The sequence below is a fragment of the Artibeus jamaicensis genome, unplaced genomic scaffold (genome assembly GCF_021234435.1).
Source record: "Artibeus jamaicensis isolate MK-2021 breed Jamaican fruit bat unplaced genomic scaffold, CSHL_Jam_final contig_588, whole genome shotgun sequence".
Classification (NCBI taxonomy): domain Eukaryota; kingdom Metazoa; phylum Chordata; class Mammalia; order Chiroptera; family Phyllostomidae; genus Artibeus; species Artibeus jamaicensis.
Window position 1 is genome coordinate 270,576 of NW_026521895.1, and position 17,978 is coordinate 288,553.

The window sequence follows — 17,978 nt, forward strand, 5'->3', positions numbered from 1 at the left end:
ACCACAGGCAGGTGCCTCAAGGAGGAGCACAGGGATCTAGAAATACCTGGAAAGATGAAGAGTTTGAGAAAAGGCTGTTGTCACCAATCCCTGCTGAGGAGAGGCCTCTTCCTGGAAAGTGACCAGGGATTTGTATGTGTAGTTTTGTTCCTGGCCAAACAAACAGAACCCTTGAGCTGGGTAATTTGTTTCTAATGATAGTTTGGGTTACTCCTCATAATAACCAAATGTTTGCCTGCAGAGGCCAGTCTTCAGGCCTCAGAGAAGCATGACAAACATCCACCGAGGAGCCAGGAAGCTCCTTGCTAGTTGGCTCTTTTCCATTGCTGCCTCTTCTTGCTGGGAAAGGGCTAAAAGTAATTGTTCCACAGTGTATGGGCTTCTTCAGCCTGGGGCTGTCTCTTTGTCCACTCTTGGTTCTTAAATGAGCTGTGCCACCCCAGTCCACAACTAGGGACATTTGGCAATGTTGAGAGGTTTTTGATTGTCATGGTAGAGGGGAGGACGGAATGCTATTGACATCTAGTAGGTGGAGGTGTCCATGATGCTGCTAACATCCCTCCGTGCACAGACAGTCCCCCACCAATAATGAATTATCTGGCTCCAAATGTCAGTTGTACCCTGTAGTTCCGGCCAACTCGAACTAAAACCCTCACCAGTGGTGTTTGTTCCCAACAGTGAGTTGACAAACCATCCAGTAGGTAGATGCTGGTAAAACAGCAACTTCAGGGTGGGGGGGAAGGGGGAGGCTTGTCAACTTACTTTGTATAAATACTATTACTGTATTTGATATCAAGCTATCAAGGTGATGTCATTAATGTGGAGTTGGGGAAACTTGCATAGAATAGGCTGTCACTAGCCAGCTCCAGACGTTCACTCAGGGCCCGTTAATTCTCAGATCTCAGGAACAGCAAGCAGACCAGCACACTTTCCCACACATGGTCATGGCTTTCGGTGTCATGCCAAGCCATACTGGGGCCTAAGGTAAAAGGAAAGATCAGTGATACTGATAGTGTCTTTATTCAAAATTTTGAAGTTTTGTTCATCATAGCTTATTGTATTAATTTTGGTTTTTAAAAATATTGCATTGTATTATTTTATCTTTATTTTCCCTCCTCTTCCTCCTTTTATTCTCCTTTTTCTCCCTCACCAATCCCCTACTTTTTTTCCTTGCTATTTATGATGGACTGCTTAAGCTACCAGAGCCAAATTATACAGGCTCAAATTAGCAAATTGTTCTATCACTTAATAACCATGTATGACTCTGAGCAAATGCCTGACATATATAAGTGCTTGCTGTTTTATACATATTTATACTTTTTTGCTAAAATATATATATTTGCTAACAAATGTTGAGTTTTTACTTTGTGTTGGGACTTTACTAATCATTTTATAGACATTATATCATTTAATCTACATATGTGCATACACACAGAATGTGAGGTTTATGGGTGAGGAAACTGAGGCGCAAAGAGTTTAAATAATGTGCCCAAAGTCACAGCTAACCTGTGGTGGGGCTGGGATACACAATCAATTCTATTTGGTTCTAGAGCCTGCCCTCCTGAGCCTCAAGTCATACATATTTTTGTGAGTCAAGCCCCCACACTGCTTTCTCACTGCCAGCGTGGTGGGTCTGCATTAGGGCCCCCGTCACTGTGAAGATCTTTAGGAACCACTGGTGAAGTCCTGTGAGCCACTCCCAGGAACAGTGCTGAGACCTAGGATTTGCATCCAGCTCAGTGCGCATCTCCACAACGCAAAGTTGCAAGGTCTGTAATTAATTGGGGAGAATTTTATGCTTCCTAAAGAGAATTACTGAGGAGAGATGAAATCTATACCTGGCAATGGCCCTTTAAGGAAGGAACAAGAGAGAAGTGGTGACGACTGCTCTGGAAGAGCCACAGTTGCTTGAATGTTCTTTCACCAAATTAGAACTCTTAGCAAATTTGAGATTTGTCATTAGCTACCTGGGTATGTAACTCCAGAGGCTCCATTCACAGATTACAATGTAAATGGTACCCTGAAGTTGTGTGACAGGTGATCCTGCTTATGGAAGTTTCTTCAAACTCTGTACAGTTCAAAGCAAAAGAGGACACCAATGAGATTTCTCCCTGAGGCAGATCCCGAATGACATCTACGTTTAAGGAATCTTCACCAGATTGCAAAGATCACAGTGAGAAGCATACTCTGGCTGTGTGGGAGTCTGCTGTTCAGGACAGATGGCCTGACAAATGCTCTTGCACAAGTGTCCTCATTAGATCTGCTTGTTGGTCGGTCCTTCATGATACCCTGCACCTTTCCAGACGGCACATATCCCAACTCTGGAATAATGCTATCTGCCTGGTTGTTTACCAGTTGTCTGCTTGTATGTTCAAGAGGGCGGGACACGTGTTTGTTGTTTGTTTAATAAATCCTCACCTGAGGATATGTTTATTGATTTTTAGAGAGAGAGGAAGCAGGAGAGAGAGAAGGGTAGGGGGAGAGAGAAAGAGAAACATCGGTCCATTGTTTCCCATATGCACCCCAGCTGGGGATCAAACTCTCAACCTGTGTCCTGGCTCTCAACCTGTCCCGTACATTTTGGTGTATGGGACAATGCTCCAACCAACTGAGCCACGTGGCCAGGCCCCATGTTTGTTTTGTTCATTACTATGTCTCCAGCACAAAGCCCAGCACACATAAGCTAACAGTCAGTTAGTTGGATGAATAAAATAAAAACAAAGAGTGAATGAATATGCAAATGGGTGGAGGGACACCCAGATATCAAAGTCAGGGCTGGGTGAGGTCTCCAAGTTTCACTCCCCTTTTCTGAGAAGTTGAAGGCCAGAATTCTAACATAATGCTTAAAGCAGGGTGGGAAAGACGTTAAATCATGACTTCTATAGAAAGGTAACTGTGAAATACAGATGAGACTCTAAATCTTACGGATCACAATTGGAGTCAAAATCAGCTTTCAGATATTCTGTTCACTGTGGAGGACAGCAAGCAATGTAATAACAGCTTTTTGAGACTGCCAACGGTGATAGGAAGTTGTGGGTCTCAAGGGACTCTTCTGGCCTTCACGTCTGCCCCACAGGATGCACAGCTCCTTCTCCCAGGAAAAGACCTTTAGCTGCCCCTCAGGGCAGGCTGGGCCATTGGGCTAGATGTCAGATTTGGGGAATGGGGCTCCCAGACAGAAGCCACAGCAAGTACAACAGCAGCTCCCAGGTTTCTCTAAGGTCTTATTTTGACTTAACACTCCAGGTAGAAGAGAAACCAAAAAGAGGTAGCATAAGCTGAGCAAAATTCAGCTTAAAACTTAGCCTCTAAGATTGTCCAAATTTATTGATAATTGCTGTGAGTTTTCAGTTCACCTCAAGGGCAAAACAAGTTTCATTGATGTTGAAACATAGCCAATTCTTAAGAATTAATTCACCCTCTTTTGAAATGCACAGTTCTTTACAGAAGAAGCACTGCATTTCGGGACTATAAAATGGGCCAGGAGATGAGAAAAGGGTGGTTTAGCTGAGAGGTGGTTTTACTAAGTCAGGATATGGGTGGCTCAGAGAAGCTGAGCTAATAGATGGAGGCAGGCAACTTCACAAGTGGGACTGGATTCTCATTTGATTAATGATGTGCAGGGAAACTTAGCATGATTATTAATGCTTACATGTACAGATGACCTGGGCCCCGTGCTTGCTGTGAGCACAGAACAGGATGTGAAGAATTCCACTGCCTTGTCACCATTTAAAAATATTCTCTCTCCCCTCCTCCGCCCCCTGCAACGCATGTGTGTGCGCGTGTGAGTGTGTTTGGCTTAAGAGTTTCAAGGAAATTGTTGGTAGTAGTTCAGAGGATAAGACATATAATTGTTGTGTTTTGTCTTTCAGCTCTTAGGAGGAAAGTGCATAAGAAGAGATGATTACTGTTTGAAAAGTGTTTTGCAATCCTCTGATGAAAGGTAATGAGAAGTTTGAGATTGATTCCTGGATGTGTGATGATAGCATGCGATTATATTTCAGAGTGCTGCTGGACTATTTCGAATACGTTCTCCTCCTCCCTTTCTAAACAGGATGATCTGTGCTGAGAGAAAAGGGGGAAGGCCTAGAGAGAAGAGGGGATGCTGGAACAAACACTGTAGTATTTTATGTTAACTGGAAGGAAGATAGCCCAAGGACCTGGAGGCCTCTGTGCAGCCATTGCACACCTACAGTGGAACCAGGGCCTCCCTTTGTTGGCAGGGAAGTTTGCACCCCTTCCCGAGCCCTTGCAATATGTACTCAGTTGACTTTTCTGGTGGTCTGTTTGTTCAGGTTTTACCAAAGCAGTTCCTGGCTGGTGTATCATCACAGTGGAAACCACCTTTGGTTTTTTAAGAATTGTTTCTGTTGTAGTCATATTGGAGTAATAATTTTTGTGCATTAAAACCTTTATTATTCTCTATGTGTATGGTACTGCTTTTCTTAGCCCCACATAAGTTCTTCAGCAAAATCTTATTTTGAGAGGAGAGTGCTGGAGTGAGGCCACCTCTCAGACCAGCAGCAGTCTCCAGCTGCAGGATGTGCTGGTTAAGCCTGAGACTAGAGAACCAGCTTGAATTCTGGATCTGCTGCTCCTACCGACAGGGTTTTAGGCCAGTTATTCAACCCCTCAGAACCAGTTTCCTCATTTGTGAGAGAGGATAAGAATAGCATGTACCTCTTTGGATTATTGTGAGCATTAAAAGAATAATTATATTTTGGGTTGGCCAAAAAGTTTTTTCCCCCCATAAGAAGGCTCTAGTGGTGCTTAGTTGTCTTTAACTTCCATTTGAAACAATTTTGTTAGATTGTATTGTGACAGCTGTCATATCAGCATGCATTTAAAAGAAAACTTATCAAAACTAGTGAATTTTGGGGTACCCATTTTAATGTTGAAGATGGAAGAAAATAAACAACATTTTCAGCATATTATGCTTTATCATCCCAACAAAGGTAAAAACACGACTGAAATGCAAAACAAAGATTTATGCAGTGTATGGAGGAGGTGATGTGGCTGATCAAATGTGTCAAAAGTGATTTGTGAAGTTTCATGCTGGAGATTTCTCACTGGATGGTGCTCCACGGTTGGATAGGCCAGTTGAAGTTCATAGTTATGGAATCAAGACATTAATTGAGAACAATCAATGTTATATCACACAGGAGATAGCTGACATACTCAAAATATCCAAATCAATAAAGTCATTCATGAAAATGTGTCTTTTATTTTATGGGAAAAACTAAAAGGATTTTTTGGCCAACCCAATATAATGCTTTTATAAGAGGGCCTAGCATGTAGGGACCACCAGATAAGTGTTTGCTGCTGCTTCTATTACTTCTATTACTACTATTGTTGTTATTATTATTATTTCGTAAGGCTGATTTTCAGCAAGTTATGATTGTTATTGCTATCATTTTAAAGTCTCCTAAGGAAACTAAGTTTGATTTAAATCAAAATGCTTAAGTAGATAGAATTATTTTTGGTATTCTTCCACTTCTATTCTTAGTTTCTCCCTTTTCCTTTTAGCTCTTCCAAATTGTTGACGCATTGCCATGGCTTAAGGTTTTAGTGATGTGTTAAACATATCTCCTATGAGTGTAAGCTACTTAAGGTACAGATACCTACAAGGACAAATTCACATTTTCAGAGGAGACTGGAAGCTTGATACTTTTCTGAATAACAAAATAATAAACCCTACAAACTTCGAGAAATTTGAAGCTGGACCTTAGGAACCATCTAGAATAGGGGTGTCAAACTCATTTTTACCACGGGCCACATCAGCCTTGCAGTTGCCTTCAAAGGGCTTGCAGACCAGCATTTAATCCACTGAGTCACACCAGCCAGGGCAGAACTTTTAAAATTTTTTAGTTCGGTACTTGTAAAACTTATTTGATCACAAAATCTTTTAAAAATTATCTTAGAAAACTCTAATTATATAAAAATATCTTTAGTAAATACTACTGTAATCAAATCCTGTTTTCTTGATTCATGTCTGTATAAAAATTGGTTCTTGATAGGGCAAAACTTGATTCTTCCTGCTTCTGCATAGCAGGAAGAGAATCTAGGTGAGTACATTGGAGCAGATGACTGACAGACAAGGTCCCTTCAGCTCTAAACTTTGGTGATTCATAATTCAGAAAACAAAGAGAAGTTTTTCCAGGATATCTGCTCATAAACTGAAGAATTTAAGTTTACTAACATGAAGGATAGTTAGAATTTAAAACATTATGTATAATAGCTGGTGCTATTTTTCCATGTCTAATTTAAAAGATTGCTTTGAGGGGGTGCAGGGCTGGGTGAAAAGGTGAAGGGGAAAAAACCCCTCAAACGTACAGATCACATAATGGTGATTATCAGAGGGAAAGAGAGGTTGGGGGAGGTAGCTCAGAGTATAGGGGGCATAAATGGTGGTGGAAGGAGACTTGATTTGGGTGGTGAACACACAACACAGATGACATATTATAGAATTGTACACCAGAAACTTATATAGTTTTGTTAACCAATGTCACCCTAATAAATTCAATAAAATGAATGCACCTTCATGGTGTATCTTGAGAGAGAGGGGTAATGGAGTTATTTTTTAAATTTTATTTAGTTATTTTTCAAGTACAGTTTTTTGTCTATTTCTCCCATCCAAGCCTGCCCTGCCCCGTGCTCCCCACCTCCCTCCCATTTCCACCCCCTTAGTTGTCGTCCTTCTGTCCTTCCTATTTGTTTCTCCAAATTCCTCCCCTTTTTTTCCCCGTAAATTCCCTTCCCTCTCCCCTCTGGTCACTGTCCCCTTGTTCTCTATTTCAGTGTCTTTGTTTTTATTCTGCTTGCTTGTTTGTTTTGTTGTTTAGCTTCCTGTTAAAGGTGAGATCATATGGTATTTGTCTTTCAACACCTGGCCTATTTCACTCATCATAATGCTTTCCAGTTCCATCCATGTTGTTGCAAAGGGTAGTAGCTCCTTGGAGTTAGATTTTTTCAAACATGTGGCTCATTCACAGATGGCATTGTTCATTCACAGGAACTTAGCCTTTAAAACCTCTTCCCAGCAACTAAGACTTCCAGTCAAGATGGCAGCATAGGTAAACAGAGTTTGCCTCCTTTCAAAATCACATCGAAATTACAACTAAAATATAGAACAGACAACACTCAGAACCTTCAGAAGTTGAGTTGAATGGAAGTCTGTCAACTATGGAATTAGAGAAACCACATTCACCAAAACTAGTAGAAGGGGTGATGATGCAGAATGGGCTGGTCCCATATCCATGTGCGGTAGATAAAAATTTGAGAGGTTTATTTCAGGAGTGAGTAGTCACAGCCCAACACCAGGCACTCCAGGCCAGGGTTTCAGTGCCAGGAGGATAGCGGGGATTGAGTCAGTGGAAGAAACTTCTGGAGTCCCAAGCAGTTCTCCTTAATGAACCTAAACACGGACATAACTCGGATACACTCCCTCTGAGCTACAGCATAAGGATAGCAGCTTGAAAGGTGCCAGTTACACGCAGGGAGGAACTGAAGTGACTGGCATCAAGGTGAGGGCCGGGGGACAGCTTTCTCTCAGACAGAAAGGTGGGTAGAGGCCATTGTCTCTTTCTGAGCTCCTCCCCCATCACCAGAGCCACAGAACTGTCAGGTAGGTGCCCCATCAGAGACTCTGTCAACAAGACTAACACTGCCCTGACCTGGATATCCCCTTAAACTCCATCCCACCCAACTTACAGACCCACCCAAACTTAATCTTGACTTTTCCATGTGAATATCTAGTCATGGATCATGCTTCACAACTTCCTAAATCCCATCAAACAAGCAACAGCTGGTTTCAGTGATGCCCCAGCACTTGTACCTCTTGTTAAAGTGGCTCTAGGCCAAGCACTAACAGTAGCCAGCCTAGATTTATAATTTGGCTTTGTCTGGGAATCTGTAAGCCCTGTATAAGTAGCAGACATCTCAGACTGCTTTATAGCTCATGCAGGGTAGCCTCAGACAAAACACAGGTGAGAACTGACATAGCCTGTACCATCTGGGAAATTCCCAGGGCCTGCACACCCAGTGGGCAACTACAGACTGCATCAGAGGACCATCACCCTGCCCTTACGCAGCTGATCCTCCATGGAAGGAGGGGTTGGTGGTTAGTGATCACAGCTATTCCTTGGAGCTGACTGGCCTTGGTAAATCTCTCCAACTGACTTGTCAATAGCAATCAAGGCTCAACTACAAGAGGAGAGTATACTCAGTCCACATGAAGGGAGCACCACAAATACCCAGCTTGGGTTATAAGGAGGCTGTGCCATGGGACCCTACAGGACACCTACTACATTAGGCAACACTATCAAGACAGGGAGGCATAGAAGCTCTACCTAATATACAGAAACAGACACAGGGAGGCTGCCAAAATGAGGAGACAAAGAAACATGGTCAAAATGAAAGAACAGATCAGAAATCCAGGAAAAGAACTAAACAAAATAGACAAGCAATCTATCAGATGCAGAGTTCAGGAATTATGCCACAAAAGTTCTCATGCCCCTGTTCTTACCCTTGACAGGCTTACAGTGTAGAAGAGTAGATGAGCACTAGAAATAATTTCAATCCAATGTGACAAAGACTCCAAAAGAGTCACGTATGAAGATCAGGGAGGCAGTAATGGAGGAAACATTTGAATCAGGTGTCAGAGAATGTGTTGGCTGCTGACTTTTTCAATGATAAAATTACTTTTTCTGCTTAATGTCAACCAGCTGGCTAGAAGGGGAAATGTAAACCATTAACTCGTTTTGGATTAACTCAGGATCTAACTGACAGAACCAGAACCTGTTAGCTAAAGGGTAGACGATTATTTCAAGTAATTCAATAAATATTCAGGCCTTAATTATTTCAATTACTGGAGGACAACACCATCTGGAAAGTAGATTCTCTAGAACTTACTCTTAAGTTCCCCTGATATAAAGATGTTCTAAAGATGCTCTTTGATTTTGAAATTTCCTAGAATTAGCTTTGTTTTATGTTCAATATGCTTAGTTTTACAATCTTATTACAGACAAAATAAATGGCTTGTTAAATTGCTCTATGGATGAAAAAAGGTCATTGCTAAAGAATTTGTTTTAATTTAAATTTCAAAAGAAAATTTACCAAGTGCAGAATGTGTGGGCAAGCTGACCCTTAAGTTTGCTGTTCTTTAGAGAGCTGACACTGGAAGGTGGTTGGGCAGAAGTGCTGGCCAGCACATTCTACCTAGCACAGTCCTAGTGCTGGGCAGAATTTGTGTGTTATTTACAAGTTATTTTATAAGATAAAACCACGGGTGTCAACCATGTGACACAGTATCCATCATGTCACTGGCCGTACAGCAGTTCTTGAATTTGATTTTAATAGAAAGTCTTTTTTTTGTAGACTTAACAATTCTGGTCTTTTCCTCCACCCCAAGTACTATATATTTAATGATGTTTTGGCTATCTATGTTTATTATACCTAGGTCTCATCATACCTTTATTTTTTGCCATGGGTTTCAGATGGTATCCATCCAGCGTCTTTTCCAGACCCCAAATTTAAATATACTTTTCATTGCCAGAACCACGGGACTGGCATAGCATTTGAAAGTAGCACTTTTGTTTCAGTTTCCAGTTTGAAATTTAGGACCTGCTATTTCTAGACTTGAGAATTTTGCACCCCACTATCTGTTATTTATACTAACTCATGGTATTTCAGTAGGTTTTTGTGACTCTTACCAGACCTCATATTTCTGAAGGACTCCTCATTCGTCTTCATATTCCATAGTTTACATAAAGGAGGTACTTAAGAAATTTTTGTTATATATATAATATTTGTAAATGAGCTATCAAATGCAGTTTCCCCTATGCAAAATGTGAAAAGGAGGAAGTGTCATATATACAAGTCTAAAAACTTGACTTCTCATAATAGCAATAATAATAAAGGGAAGATTAAGGAATTTTTTGGTAAATTAAATGTGAATTTTTTCCCTGGGTGACTCAAGAATCCTGATTCATTATGTGCTTAAATGAGGCATTATACTTTAAAATCTTGTATGTGTGGGTCTTATACTGTCTTGTGAACTGTAAAGTGGAAGACCTGGATTCTCTGTAGATGAAGGCAAAGTTGCTGTAGTTTTTCTTATCTAAAATCCCATTAACACACTGGGTACTACTTACTGAGTATCTACTGTGTGCTAAGCATTCAGGCCTAAGATCTCACTTAATCCTCCAGGGTTAGAGGGGTTAAATGGCTTCCTCAAAGCAACATAAATAAACATGTCTAAAACTAAACCTATGAGCAAACCTCTCCTAAACTTGGCATTCTCCCAGCACTTGCTGTCTCAGGGGATGAAAAGTTTATCATCTGGTTCCTCCAGTGAGAAATCCTCCTTCTATATCTAATTTCTGAGTCCTGCTGATGAAACATCTACCCATCCGTAAATTCCTCGTAAGGTTTCTGTTCTAGCCCAAGCCACCACGTGCTAACCATTAACAGCCCCGAGCCTTCTCAGCAGTCTACCTTGTCCCCTCAAATCTATCCTGATTTTGAACTTGAGTGGACTTATCAAATATCACATGCAATCATGTTGTTTTCATTACTAAAAGTCCTCCATTGATTTTTTTTCCATTCACCCTTAGTGAAAAGACCGAAGTCCTCAACCAGGCCCACTAGGTCCTGCCTGATCTGGCCCTGGATGACTGCTCCAGTTCCTTCTCCTTTCCTGGGCCTCCACTACTGTGGCTACTCACTCAGCCTAGAATAGTCTTCCCTTCTCTTTCATAGTCTAGGTTGATGCCCACTTACCTGCCAGAGTTCAATACAATCGTGTCTTCCTCAAGGGACTTTTATGGCATCATATGCTGCTCATAATTTTAATTTTATATTTGTTTGCATAATTATTTAATTGCTTATCTGGCTCTCTCATGAGAACGTAAGCTGCATAAGGGCAGGGGTCAAGTCTGTTTTCATTCACCGGACCCTAGCTCAGAATTGGAAAAGTAGTATACCGTTGATATGTATTTGTTGCATAAATTAATGCACTAATACCTGGCAAGTGGTAGAACAGAGATTTGAACTCAAAAGTTGAGCACCCTCTGTCTTTGGTATTTGTCTAGGCCTCAGGTCACTGTTATCAAATGGCTGTAGGTATGGAGACAGAGGAAGGTAGAGGTTGAGGATTCAGCTCATGCCTTCCTCTTGGCCTGGGATACACAGGAAAGGCTGTCAACTGAGCTTGTGGTCATTGAACACTCTATCCCCCTCACCATTCCAGGCACTTTGTGTACATTCTTACAATTAATCCTGAAAGTAATTAACAAAACTTCAGGAGGTTAAATCACCAAGAAATGAAGTATGGAGCCTGGGTTCAAGCCCAGGGCATTAGATGATTCACATTTGTAACCCACTTGCTATCTATCGTTGGTTTACTTTGTTCAATTTTTTTATAATGAGTTCCTCTCTGATCTTGATTTCTGTTATTTTTCTTTTAAATCTACCCTATTTTCTTTTTCTTTAATTTATCATCTCTCTTCCTCTACTTTTCTCCCTCCCTCCCACTTCTCTTCCTCTCTTCCTCCTAATTCCACTAGTGATGAGAAACATGCCATTATTTACCGGAAATTTACATTTTAAGGAGCTTTCTATCATCAGCCAGGAGCTTCCTGCACACTTTGCAACTTTGTAGAACAAAATGCAGATAAGAATTATAAATCTCTATGCTTGCATATCTTACTTTATGATTGGCTAAGATTCAGTTTTACAATCACTTCTAATATTTAGCTTTGAATTTGGACCAGTAAAGGTAGTAAACCAATATAAAGGGCAATAAACTTTAAAACTGCCTTTCTTTTTCCTATTGAAGCCTACTATAAATTATGGAGATGCTTCTCAAATAAAATTAGATTCCACTGCTGCATGCTGCTTCCCTCTACTTTTTATCTCTTTTTCTCTAAGTCACTGATGCCTCTCTTGCGACACTAGGTAATCTGAAGAAAGAATACAGTGTTCAGGTACCACGAATACTACAGAGAGCTAGGTACACTTATTTGCATTTCTGGGTCACCATGATTTCACTTTCATTTAACCATTGTACTGACTTTTGTTTGTCCACACTTTATATCTTTCTGCCATTGAAGAGCATGTGATGTGAAAATTACTCCAAATATACCATTGCAAGGTTCCTAGCATCACTAAAGTCTTTTGAGTGAGGCACTGGCTAACATCTGAGGGGTCTCTGGATGCAGATTCTATTTTGCATTACTCCGAACACAGATTTGATAAGGTAGTTTGATATGTCAACAGGTAACAAAATGAACATTAGAAATCACAGATTTAGGACTTTTAGTCAAAATGGTGGAGTAGGTATACTCCACCATCTTGACTCATTCTCTTCCATATCCACATCAGAATTAAAACTAAATTACAGAACAACCACTTTTGAGAACCACAGAAAGAATAAATAAGCATAACTCCTATGATTAAGGCTACAGAGAAGCCATGTGGAGACTGGGAAGAGGGGCAGAGATGTGAAATGAGATGGTCTCACACCCATGTGTGATGGTTAAAAATTGGAAGGGACAGCTCAGTTGGGATCTCCAAACTGTGCTCCCCAGCCCAAAGTACCAGTGTCAGGAAGAGAAGTCCCTACACATCAGGTTGTGAAAATTATCAGGGACTCCAACTGATGAGACAAAGGGCTGCTTTAGACCCAGGGTCTTCTTAAAGAGTCTGCGCAAAAACTCACTTGCTCATAAATACTAGCCCTAAATTCTCACAAAGTGATAGCAGCTCAAAAAGTGTCATGGACATACGTAGAGGAACTGAATGTTTTGGCTTAAGGACAAGGGATGGAGGGGCACTTCTCCCCAGACAGAAGTGATGGTAGGTGGCATTGTCTTTTTTTTTTTTTGGTGAATCCTCCTTCACTCAGCCTATAAAGCACAGGTGGTCACCGAACATGAGTTTCCATTAGTTTCGGTAACAGTGCTGGCCCCTGAGACCCTGTCCCACCTAACTTTTGCACTAGCCCAACCTCTTTCAGTGGCCATTCCTCACAAATCACTAGCCTCAGCTGTCAATGCAAACTTTCCTAAAATCTCTTAAAGGTCCACAAAACCAAACAGTGTGTCCTATACCTTTTATTAAACAGTCCCAAGTGCCACACTGAAAGCTGTTGGCTTTGGTTTACAGCATAGCCTCTCTCAGGCATCTGCAAGCCCAGAACAGGAAGCTACCAACCTCGGATCACTTCGTAGTTCCTATCAGGTGGCTCTGAGCTGGACACAGGCAGGGGCTGACATTGGCCTGCACCAGAGTCCCTCCCAACAGGCCTCAGAACCAACACAACCCAGTGGCCAGCTTCAGACCACAAAAGAGTACTACTCAATTAGCTCCACAAGCAATACCCCCAAAGGGCAGACTTGGCAGGTAGCAGAGCCTCGCTAAAGTAAATTCTACTCTGTGGAGTCAGCCTCCAAAAAACAGTTCATCCACTATAGTTATGGCCAGTCCTCTCAGACAGCATGAGGGTTGGTGTGGCCACAAATGTACCAATAGCAATCAAGGCTCAACTATAAGAGGAGGGCCCACACAACCCATATGACAGACCCTCCAGGCCCACCAGACTCAGGTGAGCAGAGAGACTTGCTCTTGGGCCTCACAAGACACCTAATACACAAGGCCACCCTTCCAAGACTGAGACACATAGAAGACCTACCTAGTACACAGAAACAAACACAGAGAGGCAGCAAAAATGAAGAGACAAAGAAACATGTGCAAAAGAAAAGAACATGACAAAACTCCAGAAACAGAATTAAACAACATGGAGGCAATCAATCTACAAGATAACTAGTTCAAAACACTGGTTATAAGAATGCTCAGTGGTCCTGACTAATGTAGCTTAATTAGTTGGGTGTTATCCTACAAAACAAAAAGTTGCTGGTTTGAATCCCAGTCAGGGCACACACCTGGGTGCCAGTTGAGACGTGCACAAGAGGCAACCAATCGATGTTTCTCTCTCACACTGATGTTTCTGTCTGTCTCTCTTTCTTCCCCTCTTTTAAAAATAAATAAATAGACAACATTTAAAAAAATGCGCAATGAACTCAGGGTAAGAATAGATCAACTCAGTAAGAACGTACACAATAAGATTAAAAGCTGTGAAAAGAACCAATCAGAAATGAAGAATATAATAACTGGAATGAAGAATACATTACAAGGAATCAAGAACAGATTAGATGAAGTAGAGGACTGAATCATATTATGGAAGACAAGGTTGAAACAGAGAAAGGAGAAACATTAAATAGGAGGGTAGTGTAAGGGACTTCTGGGACAACATCAAATATAACAACATTCACATTATAAGGGTACCAAAAGTAGATGAGAGAGAGCAAAAGACTGAAAACCTATTTGAAGAAATCATGACTTAAAACTTATCTAACTTAGCAAAGGAAATAGCCATACAAGTTCAGGTGGTGTAGAGAATCCCAAACAAAGGGCCCCACACCAAGACATATCAAAAAGAGAATATTAAAAGCAGCAAGAAATAAAGCAGTTATTTACCTACAAGAGAGCCCCCATAAGACTGTCAGCTAATTTCTCAATGGAAACTTTTCAGGCCCAAAGAGATTAGCATTAAATGTTCAAAGTGTTGAAAAGCAAGGACCTACAACCAAGATTACTCTACCCAGCAAAGCTGTAATTTTGAATCTAAGGAGATATAAAGAGCTTCCTAGAAAAGGAAAAATGGAAAGAGTTTATCACCACTAAAACAGAATTACAAAAAGTGTTCAAGGGACTTTTTTAGGAAGAGGAAAAACAAGAGGAACATAATTATAGAGAATAAAATGGCAATAAATGCCTACCTATCACGAATCAGTTTAAGTATAAGTGGATTAAATGCTTCAATCAAAAGATACAGGACAGATAAGTGGAGAAGAAAACAAGATCCATATATGTACTGTCTACAAGAGATTCACCTGAGAATGAGACACACAAAAAAATGAAAGTAAAGGGATGAAAAAGATATTTCATGTAAATGTAAATAAAAAAGGCTGGGGGCAACAATATTTATATTAGACAAGAGAAACTTTAAAACAAAGGCTAAAATAAGAAACAAAGGGGAAATGGGTGAATAAAAAAATAAAAAATAAGAGAAAAAGATGGATGTTACATAATGATAAAGAGATCAATCCAGTAAGAAGATAATATTTTTAAACATTTACGCACCTAACATATGACCACCTAAATATATAAAGCAAATATCAATGGGCATAAAGGGCAAGATCAACAATAACAGAGTCAAAGTAGGGTACTTTAACAACCCATTTACATCAATGGATAGGTCTTGCAGGCAGAAAATCAACAAGGGAAGAGTACCCTTAAATGTTACATTAGACCAACTACATTTAACTGATACATTTAGGACATTTTCTTTCAAAGAGGCAGAATATATATTCATCAAGAATAAATAGAACATTTCCAGAATAGAACATATATTAGGCCACAACAAGTTTCAGTAAAATTAAGAAGATAGAAATCATATTAAGCATATTCTCTGATGACAATGTTATGAAATGAGAAATCAATTAGAAGAAAAAAACGGAAAAACACACAAACACATAGACACTAAATAACATGCTACTAAATGATAAATGGTTAACTTCATCAAGGAAGAAATCAAAAGATGTCTCAAGACAAACACAATTAAAAATGCAACAGCACACACACACACAAAATGTGTGAGACACAACCAGAGCAGCTCAAAGAGGGAAATTCAGAGCAAACAGACAAAAACAAATAAACACTTAAACTTGCACCTAAAGGAATTAGAAAACAACAAACAAAGCCTAATGTGAGTAGAAGGGAGAGAATAAAGATCAGAGTGGAAATAAACAAAAATGGAGTCTAAAAAAGAATACAAAAGATCAATGGTAGCAAGAGCTGTTTCTTTGAATAGATAAACAAATTGATAAACATTTAACTAGACTGACTCATCAAAAAATGTGAGAGTACTTAAATAAATAAAATCAGAAATGAAAGATAAGTGACATTTGACACCACAGAAATACAAAGAATTATAAGACAATACTATGAACAACTATATGCTTAGAATTTGGAGAGCTAAGAAAAAATGGATAAATTTCTAGAAACATACTGAATCAAGAAGGAAAAGGAAATCTGAACAGACCAGTCATTACTAACGAAATCAAATCAGTAATGAAAAACTCCCAACAAACAAAAGTCCTGGACCCAATGGTTTCACAAGCAAATTTTACCAAATTCAAAGAGGCACTAACAACTATTCTTCTCAAACGATTCCAAAAATTTGAAGAGTAGAGAAGGCTTCCAAATGCATTTTACGAAGTCAGCATTACTCTAATACCAAAACCAGACAAAGACATTACAAAAAAAAATATAGGCCAATATCCCTGAGAACATAGATGCCAAAAATCCTCAAAAAAGTATTAGCAAATAGGGTCCAGCAATATATTTAAAAGATTTTACACCACAATCAAGTGGGATTTATTTCTGGTATGCGAGTTCGGTTTAATAACCACAAATCAATTAATGTGATACATCACATAAAGCAAAATGAAGGATAAAAACATGATCATATCAATACATGAAGAACTTTGTACTTGTAAAAGCTTTTGACAAATCCAGCTCCCATTTATGATAAAGAATCTCAACAAAGTTTGAATAGAGAGAACATACCTCAATGTAATAAAGGCTGTATATGACAAACCCACAACTAATGTCATAGTAAATGGGGAAAAAATAACAAGTGTTGAAACCTGTATAATTTTGTTAACTAGTATCACCCCAATAAATTCAATAAGAAGGAAAAAAAGTGTTTTCCTTAAGATCAGGAACAAGACGAGAATGCTCACACTTACCACATTTATTGTACACAGTATTGGAAATTGTAACCAGAGCAGTAAGACAAGAAAAAGAAATAAAAGGTATCCAAATTGGAAAGTAAAAAGTAAAAGTGTCATTATTTGAAGATGACATGATATTATTATACATAGATAACCCTAACAAATCCACCAAAAATTATTAGAACTTAAAAATGAATTCAGTACAGTAGCAGGATATAACATGAATATTCAGGAATCAGGAATTGGTTTTATACACCAATTACAAACTGGCAGAAAAAAAATTAAGAATCCTATTTGCAACTGCATAAAAGAAAGAAAGAAAGAAAGAAAGAAAGAAAGAAAGAAAGAAAGAAAGAAAGAACCTAGTAATAAATTTGACCAAGGAGGTAAAAGACCTGTCCTTGGAAAATTACAAGACACTGCAGAAATAAATTAAAGATACAGATAAATGAAAGCATACACTATGCTCACGAATAGGGGGAATTAACATTCTTAAAATGTCCATAATTCCCAAAGCAATCTATAGATTCAATGCATCCATATCAAAATGCCAATGACATTTTTCACAGAATCAGAACAAATAATGCAAAAAATTTATAGAGAACCCCAAAGATCATGAGTAGCCAAAGAAATAATAAAAGAAGAAAACTGGAGGTCTCATGCTATCCTTGTATATGCTACAAGGCATGTTAATTATAACAGCATGGTATGATGTAAAGATAGATGTAAAGATCAATGGAATAGAATAGAGAGCCCCCAAATAAACCCACATATATATGGTAAATTAAGCTATGTCAAAGAAGGTAAGAATACACAATGGGGTAAAGACAGTCTCTTCAATAAATGGTTTCATGAAAATTGGACAGATACATAAAAAAAAAGACGAGTATTTTCTTATACACATACAATAATGAACTCAAAATACACTAAAGACTTAAATGAAATACTAAAACCCATACAACTAGAAGAAAGCAATTGATCAACAACTGATCAGATTAATGGCTGATTAGTTTAACATATAAGGCAGAAAATACAAAGAAGCCAAAATGGGAAGGTCAAGAAAAACCCCAAATGAAAGAACAAGAGAATTTTCCAGATGAACTACATGAAATAAAAGTAAGC

At 39.3% G+C, this 17,978-nt stretch overlaps 1 long non-coding RNA gene across 1 annotated transcript in view; it reads left to right on the top strand.

Moving 5' to 3' along the window:
* The window catches only part of LOC119043000 (uncharacterized), a 123,184-nt gene that overhangs the window by 20,733 nt on the left and 84,473 nt on the right, over positions 1–17,978 (top strand). Inside the window, exon 3 of the long non-coding RNA XR_008392528.1 lies at positions 3,873–3,943. This is a non-coding gene — a long non-coding RNA (uncharacterized LOC119043000). The remainder of the gene's footprint in view (positions 1–3,872; positions 3,944–17,978) is intronic.